Raw genomic sequence first — 5718 nt, forward strand, 5'->3', positions numbered from 1 at the left:
TCAAGAAAATTAATTCCAAAGTAGTCAGAACGCCAGGTGAACTTAACATTTGGATCCTGATTATTGAGCCAATCACAAAAATCCTGTATTTGGGCTTCACCCTTAAATAAAAAGTATAAATCGTCAAGATATCTACAAAAGAAGCAAATGTTGTTCCTAAAGGGATTAGTGTCATTTAAAATGAATGTTCTCTCCCAACGGGCCATAAACAGGTTTGCAATACATGGTGCCACAGAAGATCCCATGGCTACACCTTTCTTCTGGAAAAAAATTTTTTCTTCAAAGCAAAAATAATTTTTCTCCAATACCAAGTCAAGTAGTTGTAATAGAAACGGTGATGGAAAGTAGTGTTCTGTTAGGTTTCCAAGGGTTTCCTCTACCACCTCACGTGCTTCTTGATGTGGAATGATGGTATAAAGGGAATTAACATCCATTGTTAGGAATATAGTGTCTTCTTCCAACTGAATATTCTCAATCTTTTTAATAAAGTCCCGTGTGTCATGCAATAGACCATCAATTTCTGTGACTGCTGGTTGTAGTATTGAGTCTAACAAAATCGCTAAAGGTTCCAAAATGGAGCCACACCCCGAAATAATTGGTCTGCCGGGTGGGGGAAAAACTTTTTTATGAATTTTAGGCAGTATATAAAATACTGGAACCCTAGGAGAGGCAACCTGTAAAGATTTATATATTGCATCATTAATTTCTCCCATCTCCCTTGCTTCATCTAAAACAATTTTGATCAATTCCTTAATTTGGTTAGTTGGATCAGATGAAAGCGGTGTATAAAAAGAGGTATCCTGGAGTTGTTTATATACTTCCGTTACATACATTTCCCTATCCATAAGAACAATACCCCCACCCTTATCGGCAGATTTAATTATTATGTTGGAGTCCATTTGCAGATTCTTAAGAGCCTGTCTCTCCAGGCGTGATAAGTTTTGCCAAGTCCTGGGTGGTTTGCTCTCTAGTTGAAGAAGTTCCTTAAGAATCATGTGTTCAAACGTTTCTATACGATGGTCAGTTACAGGTGGTAGAAATGATGATGGACCCTTTAATTTCTTTGGCAATTCAAATCCCACACTAGGTGTAGGCTCCGTTTGGGATCTAAAAAATTTTTTAAGTTTAATTTGACGAACCAGCTTGAATAAGTCTACCCTTGTTTGAAGTGGTTGATATAATGGGGTGGGCACAAATCCCAGTCCCTTATTAAGGACTGCAGTTTCCGAATGGCTCAAGACCCGAGAGGATAAATTAAAAATTAGACTTTCATCCGTGTTCTTGAGAAAGATTTCTTTTTGCCTCTTTCTAAAAAAGAAGGTCTCTGGTTTGGATAAATTGTTCTAGTTCTCAAGTTCCTACCACTAGATGCCTCATCGCCAGAGCTATCTGATATCCCCGATGTTTCTAGGTCTGAAAAAGTACTAACAGGATTAGCCCAAGAAACTTTACGTTGTCCTCTAGAGTTGATCCTGGTCTGATCCCACCAAAAGTAAACTCTACTGTTAGCATAGTCCAAGTTGTCACGTTTGTATTTCTTAATTTTAATCTCCTTAGTGCGTGTTTCAAATTGTTGGACTTGTTGTTCTATTTCTTTAAGGCGTGCATCAAAGTCAAGGGTGGACACCGTAGCTTTAATTGAAGCTTCCATTTCTTGGATCTCAGTTGTCAGTGATTGACATTCTTTCTTGCATCTTTTAATAACTAAAAGCATGAGATCGAAGCTACACTTGTTAAGGATAGATGCCCAGTCTGATTTAAATAATTCATCTTCTCCAAACATTCCCGGAGGTTTTTGAATTCTTAAGCCCCGTGGAATGATTTGGGAGGTATGATAGTCGAATAATGTGGAGGCATGCAAATCGAATTTGGTTCGTTTAGATTTAAGAAATTTCAATGTGTCCCAATCATCCTTGGGTGGATTGTCTGACTCTTTAAGGATGGAAGTCATCCCGGACAAAATTTCTTGTTGTTCATCAGCCGAAAAGGCAAGAGTCTCTATCACTTAGGCAGGGATATAAGGCAGGCAGTACCTCCTGGCCAGGGAGGAGACCGGAGGTGTATCCCTGATGTAAGGGCTAGCCCTCCAGATTAGAGAGAGGAGCACCTAAAGGGGGATTCCTCCCACGGCTCCCTCTCAAGCCAGATCTGAGGCCTTGAGGGAGCGCCCGCCTGGGGCCTGAGGGCATCCAGCAGACTGGCCAGGCGGTCTGGGGCAGGGATACCCCAAGAAGGGGGAGGCCAGCGACCCGTCAGCACCACGGTAGAGGGACCTGCCAACACTGAGGTGAGCGTGAACTCAACAAAGCGCATACATTCCATGTAATAAATCAACCATATGTCAGCACTATTGTGATGGAATGGGCTTTTAAACAAAAGGTTTACTAAGTGCAGCATCCAGAAAGCGGAAGGAAAAAGGTTCAAAAACTGCCTGAAGGGAGAATGATTGACGGGCTGCTCCCCGTCCCCGCCCCGTGATTGATCAGTGAGAAGGTAACAATTGGTGCTGACAGAATTGTTGGGGGAGTTGAAGTTTGGAGTCTGACAAGGAGGGTCAGACTGATAATCCTCTCTGTGAGAAAAAAGGAAATGTTTGCCCTAACTGAAACAGTTTTAGGTTTAAAGAAGACTTTTGGTTAAAGTACTTAAGTGTGAAAGCCTCCACTAATTTACACAGACAAGATAAAACTGAGGGGGGTGTTAGCAGAGGAAGTGTGTAGTGAAAGGAGACTCCCTTTTAGCCAAGTGATCTGGGTTATGTCTTTTGGCAAAGAATAATTCCTGCCCAGTGTCTAAAAAAGGAGCTCTGAGGAGGACCCTGGGTTGGGTGTAAGGAGTAAAGAGTGCTGTATTGAAGTCAGAACATCTAAGCTATAGAGTGAAATCTATGAAGAAACCTTGTTAATGCAACTTAAGTCTGAAACTACCAACCTCTCACTTTTAAGAACCGTGACTACTGAAAATAAGTTTTAAGTTTATTGTGCCTAATTGTGAAGTATCCTGTTCTACAATGAAAGTTTACCTCAGCTTTACTTTCCCTACCTACCTATATACCAATCCCTCCCTGTTTAATAAACTGGCTTTCCTTTTTAACGTTACTCAGCCTCTGGTGTCATTTCATTTGAAGATGTGGGCTCTTGCTTCTCCTCTACTAAATATTTGGTCTGGGATATAAGCCATAAATATATAAGCTTAAAGTGTGGGGGAAAGGCCTTTAAATAACATCCAGAGACATGCTACCAGAGGCTGCCCAGCCACAGCAAGCAATCTTGACAATTTTGGAGGAAAAATCTGCCTCTCAGTGCAGTGGGGGAGTGAGTGCACTTATGTCATAACTACATACTACAATAGCAAACACATTTTCCCAAATCCTGTTTTATAGGAGAGAATCATGGAGGAAGAGAGATAAGTAGCTCTTGCACTGTCAGTTCTCTCATGCAAATGCTCCACCCTATACTGTGAGCCCTCCTGTTCCAGCAAAAGCTTTTATGACTGAGCAGGAATGCCATCCGTGAGCCAAGTCAGATCTGTAAAGGTGCCCAAAGGTGTTTCCTAGTGAGGGTCAGGCCATATCAGCACACTTTTCCTCTGACCATGAGCTTGTGTCACCTTCCAGAAGCAACCCAAGCCTTTTTTATTCAAATGGTTTGGGATGAACAGGAATGGGGCAGGCAGGTGGAGCAGAGGATAGAGTAGCATAATTAACTTGCCTGCCTCCAGGGGCTATAAGTCCAATAACTGCCAAACATGGATTTGCATAATACACTCTGGATTGTCTTTCCAGACTGGGTGATAATCATTTCAATCATCCAACTAGTAGGCAAAAAACCTGACTTGTGAATCCAACTCAATATGGCTGGCATCATAGACGATCTTCACAGCTGCCATAGTGAAAGTGACCCCTGTCTGAAATCCTAAGTGTCCCTGACCGATTGCAAAGGCAATCTGTCTCCCATGTAAATACTTGGGAAACAGGGAAGAAGGAATGAAATTTAGAAGAATGGATGAATGTGCCCCTGAGTCAGGAAGATGTTTTGTTTATGATCTGTCTCTTAAAGAGAAGGAAATGGGAAAAAGTTACATGTGGAGAATCTTCTCTGAGAGGAGTATAGTGACCAAGCTGCAACTTGCAGCACATCTGGAGATTCCAAAAGATGGCCATTTGGGAGCTCCCCCGTCTCTTAAACATAATCCCCAGGGAATGGGTTGTGTGTCCTGTACCTTATAGGATGACTCAGCTCAACCCCACCCCTCCTGAGTAGATACAAATGACCTACATCTTTTCCACACTGTGACACTGAGAGATCTCTGTCTTTTGGTGCTACACCTCTGAAGATGCCAACCACAGCTGCTGGCGAAACGTCAGGAACTACAATGCCAAGACCACGGCAATACAGCCCGGAAAACCCACAACAGCCATAATTTGGATTTCTTTTTATTTAGATAAAAACCTGCTAGGTCCCCGAATTGTTTAACTTTATATAATAAATATCAACTTGTATTACAATAAGAGAAAACGTGTTTAAAATGATGTATAGATGGTATTTGACTCCCAAGAAACTAGCAATTAACAACAGTCAAATGTCGGATAAATGTTGGAAATGTAAGCAGCATGAAGGTTCCTTCTATCATATGTGGTGGACTTGCGATAAAGCTAAGGCTTTTTGGTCAAAAATAGTAGAGTTAATGTCAGAAATTTTACAAAAGAAAATTAACTTAAATCCAGAGATGTTATTATCATGCTTGAACTTAGAAAAATATGACTGTAAAGATAGAGTGTTGATTTTTACATGGCAACAGCAGCAAGAATATTATATGCACAGTACTGGAAGAAGGAAGAAATACCTGAAGTAGAAGAGTGGATTCAGAAAATTATAAATGTGGCAGAAATTGACAAAATGACACGCAAATTGAAAGAAGAAGACCCTGAAGATTTTGTGCAGACTTGGGGGAAAGTTAAAACCTACTTAGAGAAAAAATGGGACTTAAGGGGAAAGCTATGGTCTTTGGAGAATTATTAAAATGGGAAGCTATAAATATCTTTACCTGTGGATAAGGGGGAGTATAAAGATAAAAGTGGTAGAGGATTTAAGTAAATAAAGAGTAGCCGGGGGGATGCAATGCTGTTGGAAGTCTAATACGGAAAGGGAGGTTGGGGTGGGTGGGTACAGGGAATAGACAGGAGAACTGGGGTTAATGAGTAAATAACGATGTATTGGACAACAATGATATTACAAAATAGTGTGAAATTGTATAAGATGTTTTACCCACCAATAAAATTTAAAAAAAAAAAGAATTGGCATTACAGACAAAAAAAGTGGAAATAATGCCAAGAGTGAGCTCGGACCACAATCCATTGTTTTGGAAAGAAAGCAACAGAAGAAATTACAATGGGGAATAAATGAAGACCTATTGCATAATCAAGAAAATATGGAATATCTACAGAAAGAAACATACTTTTTTCAAACTAACAAAAATAATGAAGGCTCAACCCGGATGGTATGGGATACATATAAAGCAGTAATAAGGGGAATATTAATTACTTTAAACAACAGAGATAAAAAAGGAAGCAGGAGAAAGCTCAAGAAATTCAAGAGAAATTGCATAAAAAGAGCAAGAATTAAAGAAGAAACCAGGGAAAAAATCAATAGTACAAGAAATTAAGATATTGCAAGAGCAAGTAAGAGCAATGAAAAATAAAGAATTAGAATGGAAATT

This window comes from Eublepharis macularius, chromosome 14, assembly GCF_028583425.1.
Source record: "Eublepharis macularius isolate TG4126 chromosome 14, MPM_Emac_v1.0, whole genome shotgun sequence".
Lineage (NCBI taxonomy): Eukaryota > Metazoa > Chordata > Lepidosauria > Squamata > Eublepharidae > Eublepharis > Eublepharis macularius.